We start from the raw sequence: 12,561 nt of genomic DNA, 5'->3' as shown, positions 1-12,561 counted from the left end.
CAATGATTCTATGATTCGATACTAAAGGACTGTTTAACACAAATAGCTACCCTAAATGAAGAATCACGACCAAACCACAAATTCCACCTTTCTCTATTGTGACCAGCCTCCCATGGATGTGTCAATGACATCCGCAAGTTAGTTTAGTTGGCTTCAGATTTCATCTGGGTTCAGAAAATCAGTACAAGAAGTTATAATGAACTGTCTGCAATAATCCATAAAGGGACAATAACTGAGAAACAAAATTTCATTTTTTGAAAATTTCATTTTCAACTCCATTGAAATGCTTAATTCTCCATTCCCCCCAGAGTCAAATATGCTTAAGGACATGATTTTTGAGAATGTTATAGATAGTTCTATTACAGCACCAGCAACTACTGTGGCAAATACTCCTAATGCTATGCACTGCCTTGAAAACTATAACTTATGCACAGTATGTTGTGTACATATTAAATCTACTGTAAGTACATGTTGATAATATAATAAGGAAAGAAAACAAATACTTCCCAGATCCTTTTTCATTCTCTTTAGAACTTCTTTTGGCAAGCAGGGCAACAATTGCAACATTCAGTGCCAGAAGGTTCTGAAAAAGGCAGTGTATTTAGTATAGGATAAGTTTTCAAAAACCATCTCCATCTGCATACTTTAAAGGATGGTTTACATTTCCATTCATTATTATTCATGCATGTGGATGGCAGAATAGAGATGATTAAAAAAGAGTCCACTGTAAAAAAAGAAAAAAAAAGGAAGAGTTCAGTTCAGCATGATTTGATCAATACTCATCATCATAGCCCTTTGCATTCCAGAGGCGTTGCAGTGGGACAGTATTTTCAATACTACAAAATTAAAGAAGGGCTTGAGAAGAACATGGGCACAGTTTGCCTGGCATCCTGTTGTCCTGCAGACATGTGTGTACCAGAATGCCAGAATGCCCATTTCCAGAAATTCCACTAGATAAAAATTAGGTGTCACTGGATAAGTGTCATCTATTCCTCTGCTATGCCATAATCTCAGAACCATGGATGGCTTAAGTAGGCTAGGTTCAGCCCTATGTTGGCATTGTTTTGCCTGAAGAACACTTGCTCGTATAACTTATTCAAGTCCATCTCGTATGTCTACCTACCAGAATGGATAAAGACGCTTCAAACATCTTCCAATATCTGGCCTACTGTAATTTTTATTAAAAGAAAAAATAATACAAAATGGAAAGATTCACCCATCTTCCTGGGGACCAGACTGTATCTTAAGTCACTGACCTCTCATACAACTGTAGCAAAGAAAATATTTATTGATGTCTGTCACATCATACCTTAACTTATTCTGGACTCTCTTCCTCACAAAGAAAGCAAAACAAGCGATCACTTGATGGCAAGTTCTGGAAATACCAGAGTTGGGCTTTACAGAGCATGCAGAGACAGCAAATTCCAGCCACAGAGAACAGCAATAGAAAAATGAGTTGTTCTTGAGCTGTGATGTCAACTTGGTGTTTCTATGGCAGCAGTTCCCCAAACCACGCATTCAATCAATCAAACTACGCACAGCCAGAGATGAATTAGAAGCTAGAACAAGTGTTGCAAGAACAATTATCTACAACTCAGCCTATGAAGCTGGGCATCGTAGTCACAGCTGCTTTTAAGAGAGTTGCAAATTAATCTCAAGAGTAGCACTCAGTCCAACTGCCCTCCCCACCCTTGATACAGAACAGGACATGAGCATAGTCAGAAGGTTGAACACAGCAGACTAAGAAAACTTCAGGGCCCCAGGTGAAGAAATAAGTTTGTTTAAGTCCATCTTGTATCAGAAGGATGTTTATTCATGAAATTAATTGTAGACAACACTTCAAATATCTCGTGACTTCAGTGACTCAAGAGTCCACTCATAGCCAAGCAAATAAGTAAGTGCTTTCCTGAACAGCCTTTCTTGATTAAGGACTTCACAGAGCTACTGACCTCCCTTCAGAAGGGAGGAAGGAGGCCCTCACATTCACCTGATCCTAGAAGAATCTGTAGAATTAGAGACAGTCAAGGCCCAACTGATTTCTGCACAATGTCAGTTACACAGAAGGGAAAGGGAGCATTAAAATATCAGAGACAAAATCACTTGACTGCAAAGGCTGGAGGGCATCTCTGGAAATTGTCTAGCCCAAACCCTTGCTCAGAGCAGGATCACCTAGTGCAGGTTGCTCAGGCTTCAGGTGAATGGAGACTCCATGACCTCTCCAGACAATCTGTGCCTGTGCTCAATCACCCTTACAGTAAAGGAGATTTTTCTTAACGCAATTTCCTTTATTTTGAGTTGTGCCTCCTGCCTCTTGTTCTGGCACTGGGTACCACTGAGAAGAGCCATCCTCTTCACTCTGCCCATCAGGCAGACAAATTAAGCAGATTCCCCCAAGCCTTCCTTTCCCCAGGCTGAACAGCCCCAGGTCTCTCAGCCTCTCTTCACATCAGAGATGCTCCTGTCCCTTCATCATCTTAATAGCTATCTACTGGACTTGCTCCAGTGTGTCCATGTCTCTCTTGCCCAAAATTGAACAAATCTCTGTTTACTGGACTCTTCTTACTTATTAAGGACATAATTCTTTGACTGAGTAGAGCTTTACCTGATCTGGAGATAGGTCACTTGATGTTTTTTCCCCAGGATAAAACTATGAGGTAACTTCAGCAGGAAGTAGTAAGGGAGCAAAGGGACAACAGTATATCTTATACTACTAGTTCCTAAGCAATTGGCATTTTGTACTCTGTAGTCTGTGTCACTTGGGCAAACTTCTATCAGTTCACTGTCAAAATAATTACAGTAATCTCTTCTTATCTTTTTGACTTAATTGTAGCTTCTAGTGAAGACTGACAGGCTATTATGTTTGCCCAAATCCATCACTTTCACTTCTGTATCATTTATAAGTAGTGTCACTACATAATTGGAAATAATTGAAAATTAATTAAACATTGCACATAGATATGAGGATTGAGAGATGGAGAGGTACAGATAAACAGCTATCTAGTAGAAATGCAGAACCATAGGCAAGCCTGTATTTAAGAATCAATTCAAGAACAGTTGCTTTTGCACTTTTTTTGTCTCTTATGGTATATTACTGTACTGATTCTGATATGAGGATGGCTCTGCAGTCATAGAGCATTAGGAAGCAGCTAAGATCAGGCAGAAATAAAAGACTACTTCCCATTACACACCCTATTTGTAATACCACTTTCTCCAAACAAACCTTAGTTTCCTGAAATTTCACATCCCACTTTGCTCACATGCAAAGTCCTGCTATCTTGCTGAACCATGTAATAAATCACAAAAAATTACTTCACACAGGCACTTGTTGCTAAGAAAGGTTCACTTCTTATAATCATTACAGCAAAAGCAAATATAGCATCATTATACAGAGTAGTGTTTATGAAAGAAGAATCATTACGGGGGCCGACAGAGACTGCCCTTTTTGCTGGTTTCCAGAAGACTCTCTACCCCACATGAAAAGTATTCCGAGGATAATATCAGTCTCTCAGGCAGTCAGCACGTGCTTTTACTTTCCCTTTGTGGGAAGCATGGAGTGTTAATCATCATTAAATCAATGTTGCCTGAATACAAAAGTTCTTTTCAGGGAACTACTTGTCAGTCACCCAGCCTTGGGGGCAGAGGGCGAAAGCTTGATTTTAGACCTAAGGCAGAGGACAGTCAAATCCCACGCTGAAATGATGGATTCGTTGGTTTGTGGAGCCTTTTGCAGCACTTTAAAAGAGTGACTGTTTTATATTTTGTGCCAGGTAACAGAGAAAGAGGCTTCACTCCTCACACACAGAGCTCCCACAGAGACAAAAAATCATGAGGTGAAATCATTTTCTTGAATTCAGACCAAATGTACTCTCCACTGCAAGTAGCTTGCACTGCGAACTGGTGCAGAACCGAAACAGAAAAGCCATGCCGACGGCTGTGTATCATTTTCAGCACCAACAGGGAATTGCATGTTATTTTATATCCTTTATGAAAAAAATGATGTGGAAGGATCCCTATGACTTACTGATTTCCCATCTGATCCTACATTTCTTCTGCACTCCAAACTGTTATAATGCTGGGAGTTTCAGATATATGAGAAAAACTTTAAAATGTAATGCTCACATCGACAAAGGAAAGTTATGGGGTTTTTTTTCCTTCCTCTCTTCTTTTTTATGCAGGGTCATGTTAAGATGTAACCATGTCAACAGCTATTAGCCTATAAAAAACCTTCAGGAACAACTGCGGGAATTTGGTGATATTTTGTTCCTGTGATTTTGGGATAGTAAGACAAATTTGCACTTTTTATCAACAGAGTTTCGCAAAATTTTAAGTGGGATGAATAATGTAATGTGTTTAGAAGTATCAGTAATCTAAGCCATCTGCAAAGGCATGGTTTTGCAAAGGCATCTCTTTCAGGATACTGTGGATTTTGTCACTGCTTGAGGTTTTGGCAAATCATCAATATCACTACAATTTTCTCTTATGAAACAGTTTCTGACTGATTTTTTTTTCTTCCTTAGCTAGCTGAAGTTTAAAAATACTCCATGTCTAACTGCAAATCCAGAGGTTAGGTTTTCTGCAAATTGAACATTGCATATTACATACCAGTAATTCAGAAAGGTGCACGGGTCACTCCAAAAGTAATGCCTCCTATTTGTTTCCATGGAAACTACAACAGATTCCATGAGCACTATAACACTGTTTGCTAGAGCAAAAACTGAGCCACAAACAGCTATTTTTCAAGACAGTCACCACCATTAGCTATGCATTTTCACCAGTGATGAACAAGAACCTGCATATCACACACATAAAAAATCTGCACCTGTCGTATCAAGAATGGCCAGCATGTTCTTTATATTTGGTCTGAAAGGAAGAATGCATGAACTCCAAGAAAAGAAGCAGCATATTTAAATACAGATACATTACAAATCACTGTTTTAAAATATACCAAAAGCATAACGCTATAGCTAGTAATGACAGCATATAATTTAATTGTATGACACTCTCCAAAAAAAACTGAGAAGCAGGAACTGCCTAAAATCTTCTATTAAAAAAAAGTGTAATTTCCTAATTCTTTGATTCATCATTCAAATCTTAGTTTCAAATGAGGAAGACAATCTGTGGTAAGGATTCTGCTAAGCACGGGAACATTCTGTTGCTAGCAGACATTCTATGCATAAACAGTTCTCAGGTAATTCAGAATGTTAATTACTAATCGGGAAATTGCACCCACCTTTTGTATGAGCAGTCATGGCACCGATCGATGGGATACGGCATGCAATTATGCTGTTATAATGTACGCCTTTGCTTTGATGGGAGTGTTGCTTTTCAGGGTTATGCACAAGATAACAATAGATCAAAGTCATCATGGAAAAAAAACACTTTTGCTAAGGGGTAGGAAAGATAAAGGTGAATTTCTGGGAATGCACACAACACCGTGCATCCAGTTTGCATCCCTTCTGTCTAAACACTGATGGTTAACTTCTCCTCACCCTCACTATGAAAAGTATCATGATTTGGTTTTGCGTGAAAATAAAGTCAGTTTTAGTACAGATTTGAATTAAAAGGCTGTGTGAAAAACACATGGCATACTTTTTCTTGAGCTGCAGATGCTGGCAACCACGTTAACAGCTGTGGCATTTTTGCAATAAAGTAGGATGAGGCATTTGTTACTGGTGATTTCAGGACTGGATAAGACACTGTGGCACCCAAACCAGAAGGTACATTTACACATTTCCACTGCCTTTTTTTTTGTCCTCCTCTAGTGATGACTCTGAGCTCAGTAGCATCCAATAAACTGTCACTTGTCTATTTGATCCTTTGTCCCTCCTACATCACTGCTGAAGACAGCTCTCTCCTCTCACCTAGAAGCGTGAAAAGCATTTTCCAAAGACTACATTCATCTTCTGGATGCGTGGGTGTAACTTCTACTGACTCACACACAATCTCTCCACAAGTACTGGAGCAGTAATCTTAGGCCAAACAATAGTTATTTTTAATCACCAAAGGCTAGAAGTGGCGCAAACTCCAATCAACTGAGGGAAGGCGGAAGAGTCTAAAAACAAAGCCTAAGAGGAAAGACATGGGCTCTTGTTTACTGAAATCCTCACAGCACAAACCATATGCTGTGTTTCTGTGTTCCAATCTGGACAAACGAGACAGGATAGTGGGAAAAAAAAGTTTTAAAATAAGAACAAGAGTAAACATATCCTTCTATCACAAGCCATATTTGAAACTGCTCTTCCCTAGTAGCAGTTAAAAATTCCCCCAAATTTAAATGTATAAAACTGTGCACCTTTGCATCTCCATGAATTATTACATTGTGCAAATGACTACATAAACATGAGTGTAGTACCAACTCTGTGTCCTGCAGAACAGGCAAAGAGCTCTACTCAGCTCTACAAAGATCATCCTACCAATGATGCACAGACGAAAGAAACAGGAATTGGAAAACAAAACAATCTTTATGTTTATGAAAAAGCCTGATTCCATTTTTCAGTGTTTTGATATGTACTGCAGAAATTCTCCAACAAATTCGGGTCCTTGAGCCTCAAAGCATTTCCAGTATGAGAGCTGCCCCAACATTTTCACAATCAGACATTCAGAGGTCTACTTATCAGAGAACTTCATGTTTGGATCACAAGATAATTTGGTTATATAAGACCTCAGGAGATCCCTAGTCCAACCTCCTGCTCAAAGCAGGGATAACTGTGAAATCAGACCAAACTGTTTAGGGCTTCTTCCAGCCTGTCTTGAAATGACAGTGATGGGGGCTGCACAACCTCTTTGGTCAGCTTGCTTCAATGCTTTACTCTCCTCACAGAGAAAAAAGTTCTTCCTTAATTGGAGACTGAACCTCTCTTTTATTTCTCATTTTCCTAATGCGCACCAAATTTCAGTGGTAATTCAACAAACCTAGCTCTCTTATGTAGACCTTTTTTGGAGAGAGACATTTGCAGCATTCTCAGAGCCATATGTCTTTGAGATTTGAAGCATTTTAAGGACAGACCACATAGGTCCTCTCTCATAAGAAACTGAGGAACTGTGCTGCTCATCTCTGGGGCTGGAAATGCTGCTGGTTTTCTTTGGCTTGCTTGATTTTACTTGGGAAACTCTGGAAGGCTTGAAGGGAGCCTAGGGTACATCGTTTCTTTTGTCTCTGAAGAATTGAATCCTACGTGAAACTTAGCAGGAACAAAATGAGGAAGTCCATGTGGAAAAACACCAATTATCACCAAAAATTGCTTTTTTTTTTCAAGTCTTCCTTATTTTCTTAACAACTAAATTTTTTGTAATGCTTCTATTACTTCAAAGTTGTGGAGGGACTGACCTCTGTTTTGGCCTCCAGAGAGATGGAAACTCAAGGACAAGAGGAAAAGGAGGATATTAGTCATACATGCTGTTACTGCAGCTTTCTCCATACATGAGTCTCATGGATTTGGGCACTCAGCACCTTTAGGAGACAGGCTGCTGGAGCAAAAAGGACATCTGAAGAATTTTATGTTGATTTTGAAAGAGCAGACAACAACAAAGGAACCAAATCAGGAAAAAAAAAAGGCAACTCCGGCCAATATCTGCCACTAAATACAACCCTTCACTTACCTCAGTGCATCTAATTCTAAGCTACACATTTCTGACTCCATCCATTCAGTTTAAAAGGGAAAGACCACACTAGCATAAGCAATGAAGAGTGGTCAAACACATAACTTAATGACAGCGTATAGAAGCCACTACAAAAAAGATAGGGGAGAATGAAACATTTTGCGGTGCGGCTGAGTGGCTGATTTTTGTAACCAATCCACCAATATTTTCCAAGCATGGACAGCTTTTCTTGAAATTAAAATAGAAAACACAAGCCCCATATCCCACAAAATTTAAAAAAAAATAAAACTCCTGACAGCTTAGCAGTGAGATGGAACCAACGAAGCAAATCTGACTGCATGGCATTTTAGGAAGAGGACAGAAATAGCAGCAGCTATTAAAAGAGATATACTGCTGAAGTCTTTTTGTGATTATGCTAAAAGTTGATCTGATTTCTTTGTAGAACTCAAAAATGCTTCCTGTTTCCTCAAATGAAAAAGCTACTTCACATATGCTCTCCTTCCTTAAAAGTACACTGGATGGAGTTACTTCTAAGTGCCAGCTTTGTACTTTCCGCTGCCCTGTTGAGACATTTTGAAAGAGGAAATTAATGTATGAGGAAATCGTAGAATCATAGAATTGCAAGGTTGGAAATGACCTGCAAGATCATCTAGTCCAACTGTCCAATAATCTAGAACAAATCAATGTAGTTGTTTTTTTATTGTTGTTGCTGCTGCTGCTTTTGTGGTAAGAAAGCAGAAGTCATCAAAGCTTCCAAACTCAAAGCAGAGTCTTCCAAATCAGAGACTAAGATTGAAAGCAGTTTATTTGCACAACACTAGCATCTATAGCTGTATTTCTCTACCTTTCTTTTCATGAAGTAACAGATGTTTGAAACTCACATCCTGATACCTCAGCCAAATTCAATAACCTCACTTCAGCTCCACAAGAAAGGAAATATTTTGTAGCATCCTCAAGTCTCCTAGGCACTGATTATTTCTTTCCTTTTTGTCTTCCATCCTGCAAAACAGCTCTAATCTAAAAGCTAGAAAATAGTATAAAAGCAGTACTGTACATATGCTTATAGTCTCTGCTAAGAGGGAAGCTACAAAAGATCAGACTTCAAGTAGCCTTTTTAGAACAAAGACAATTGGAGTTCTCATTTACCTTACTCCATCAGAGATGTTGATGCAAAATTTCAGATATTTCTTTAAGTTACTTTGGCTTAGGAAGCTTAAATCAGCCGATCTGGAAACATGAGCAATGTTATGGGCAGAGATGACTGTACTATATAAAAACTGGGCAATTTACTACAGGTAATCCTCATAATTAATGCAGTGTAAAGTAGATTTTTTTCTTGTTGTTCAGAGAAAAGACATATAAGAGACATATAAGCATTTTCTAAGAGAATAAGACTGAGAAATAATACAATGCTCCTCCACTTATTCATAGTACAGATATGATCACATCCAAAGCCAGCCTCATGCACAGCATAAATTAGTACAGGATTGAACTCATGTTGTGCTCAATATCATATCATCAATAACTTCACCATACTATTTTCATTTTTCTCACCCCCATCTAAATGCAGACTAACAGTAGCTGAGAGAAACACTGTAAACTACAGCTTAAAATTCTCTCACCAAACTGGAGGAGAGTCCATGTGATTTCCATGTCTTTGCTGGAAAACATTCCCTCTCTGGATACTGCCAAACCAACCCAACAAGGGCTGACTCATTCACAAGGCCTCATAAAGTACTTCTGAAAGTCTTGGTTTTTGCCTTTGGAATGCACTGCATTACACCAAGAGTTTATGATGCTCCAGCATGGGGGAAGAGGACATTCCTGACGTTTCCCTACCAGGAAATTCCCAGTCTGCACACTACAGTATTAAAGATGCACTCAATTTATTCCTCAGTACCCAAGGAAAGCATTGGAAATTCATTCCTTTGGCAAATGATATCACCCTTCCACTTTGATTATGCTTCAGAGACATTTTTTTTTGCTTGCATAGGAAAACAAATGAACAAAGTGCCAATCCCTCACTCTTCCTCGCTTTCCCATTTCTAGTCTTGTGGTAAAGAGATGTATGATGAGCTATAGAGGAAAAAATCCGTTGGACTCCCATCTAAAATACTGACAGCACATCGCTGGGTAAAAGAGAAATACAAAAATCTAAACAAGGGCAGTAACAAAATGACTAGAAGAAAAGAAGTATTCCATAAATTCCATAAACCAGTAGAATTGCTTTGTGTAGAAAGGATTTGATAGGATTTTATATGACAATTCATGTGAATTAGTGAGTAGGATAAACAAGTCCCATTGGTCCCTTGATACATATTAACTAAAACTGAACCCAGTTCTTGTAGCATAGCATACTGTAAAGCTTTGAAATTTTCTACCACCAATGCTGTATTAATGAGCCAACAACCTAATGTGAGATTAAATCGTGCAAGAATTTCTTAACAGTAACATAATTTGTGACAACAGCTGGGATAAACATTTAGCGAATACATCATCCCTCACATTCAAGGACTGAAATCAAATGCTTTTCCAAGTGGAGTTAGGAAAAAAAGTTCATCACCAGTAGATTCTGGCATCGCTGCCTGCCATGACTGACAGATAACTTCACTTGAAGCCCATAGCTTCTGGCAACTTTTGACCTTTGTACTGGGAAAGACTGCCCTTTGTTCTGACTGTGACAATTCCTGTGATTCTACATAATGTTCTACATAAGATTACCTTGAAGAAAGTGAAGAAATTCCTTGGCAATCATTTCTTTCAAATCTTTGTAATATACCAGGAAAGGCAAAAAAAAACCCATGGTACTTAGTTTCAGAAATTCACTAAATGTGCAAAAGGAGTCAAATTATTGAAAGTTCTACCCATTGAAGTTTAAACAACTCTTTAACTGTCCAGGGATGTTTCACATATCTATGTCTACTGACTCCACCAGAACAGCTGAGGTGGAATTTGTTGTCGAGAAATGGCTTCATAAACCATTGATGTCTACAGCTTCAAAAAGGGTCCTGCAGGAGTTTCTCTACTGTCACATCTGAAATGAGTTTCTACGTGTTTGTATCTCACTCTGAGTTCAAAAATTGAAAGGCAAAAGATTAGTCACAATCACATAGTGTGTATCAAGACCACGTTTCAATAGAAACTCTTTGGAAAAGTAAATAGAGATCTACTGGGAAAATAAGCTCAAAGTGATGTATGTTTGTCATATCTTGCTAACCCAAGGTGTGTTCATCTCTAGCTGCCAGGATGAACAGGTTGAAGGCCATGTGTTGCTGAAGAAAAATTGAGCACTCTCACAGAAGACCTAGATAAATGACTGAATCAGGGAGTGTTTCTTTTGCAAAATAGTAATATAAATGTTATGGGGCTACTGAATAACTGAATTCCAGACTTTGAGGTAAGAAAATATTTTTTCTCATCTTCCATCTCAATTAGCACAAGACTCAGTACAAGAGACAAGTCTCATACTTCTTGCTTCCCTCTTTATATAATGTGGGTCTCCTTGTCCAATGTGAGATGCAAAGGATATTCCACATGTCAGAAGCCTAATTATGGTGATTCGAACATGATTCCAACTCCTAACAAATGCATAATGCAAATTATCTATGGACAGTTTGACCAAGAAAATAAGTATTTTCCACAAATACAAGAGCTGATTTAATTTCACTGAAATATGATTAATCCAGGATGTATGTGAAAGCACAGTACCACATGTGTTTCTCAAAGTACACAGGCTTTAAGGCTCCCATGCTAAAAAGTGAAACATGCAACTTAATGGGGGAATTAGACAGAAGCCCACCCAGGCCAATCTTCAGCAATTACTTTGCCTACGTATGTTTTTCTAATGGAAAATATAGCCTGTCTCAGAGCTTTCAAATTATTGAGTCATACCTCCCCTTGCTTACAAGTACTGACTTTTAAAACTATACACATTTTTTAACAGACCATTGTTATGCCTCTAATCAATCTCTCCTTTGTGCACTCAGTAGGTCTACTCTGAATCTAGCAATTAACTCACAAAATCAGCCTAGTTCAAAGATTATTCTTCCCAAAACTGTAATGGGCAGTCTCTTCTCTTGAATATTTTGTTTAAAACATCAAGCTGCCTGTACATCCTAGGAGAATTTGAGTACAGGATCTAAGCTAAGATCTCAAGCGTTCTGAAAGAACACATCAGTCTGCTGAATATGATATCCAGAAAAATGCAAGTTCTCATTTCAAAGGTAATACACACACACACACAGACATACAAATACATACATATAAATCTGTATGGCATATTTTCTGAGCAGGCCTGGACTCCTTGTGAAGTTGTTTTTCAGTATAGCAAATTAGAAAAACATGCCCAGAATTAAAGGTTACTTAATCGGGTTGAAGCTCTAACTTCAATTCCAGCAACTCCCTCCCACTATGCTGCATCTGATAATGTACCCAAGTCCAAACAGAAACATAGTTCAAAAAGATGTTTGGTCCTCGAATGTAAAATGACACTTAGCTTACACAATTAGCCAGGTAATACATATCCTTCCAAGAAAAACAATTTTTACCGCAGAATAATCTGCATTTTACTAATCTCTGATTGTTAAGTTTTACTTGCTGAAACTTTTCCATATGGCTTTCTGAACACCACTGTCCTGTATTTAATTACCACAAAAGGATATTAATAACAAGGTTGGAAATTTGGCCCAAGTCCTGTTCCACAATTTGGACAGTTTAATGGAGAGAGAGCCAATGTCAATTGACATTTCTGTCAATATGAGGCGGTGCCACTTCACACAGAAAAGCAGTGGCAAAAGAAGAGTAAATAGACCTATGGAAATAAAACATCCAGCTATTTTTTAATTGCTCATAGACTTCCAAAACAGCGGGTCATGAAGTAGCGTTGAGTAAAGTGAAATACTGGTTAGCCAGCATAAGGGACCGTCAAATGGAAATTGGTGGAGTAATCCTTGTAATCAAGAA

General features: G+C 38.4%; 1 protein-coding gene across 6 annotated transcripts in view; it reads right to left on the bottom strand.

Annotated features, from left to right (window-relative positions):
• The window catches only part of DYNC1I1 (dynein cytoplasmic 1 intermediate chain 1), a 188,824-nt gene that overhangs the window by 57,618 nt on the left and 118,645 nt on the right, over window positions 1-12,561 (bottom strand). The window lies entirely within an intron of this gene.

Source organism: Lagopus muta, chromosome 7 (genome assembly GCF_023343835.1).
Source record: "Lagopus muta isolate bLagMut1 chromosome 7, bLagMut1 primary, whole genome shotgun sequence".
Classification (NCBI taxonomy): domain Eukaryota; kingdom Metazoa; phylum Chordata; class Aves; order Galliformes; family Phasianidae; genus Lagopus; species Lagopus muta.
This window is presented reverse-complemented; position numbering and strand designations above follow the sequence as displayed.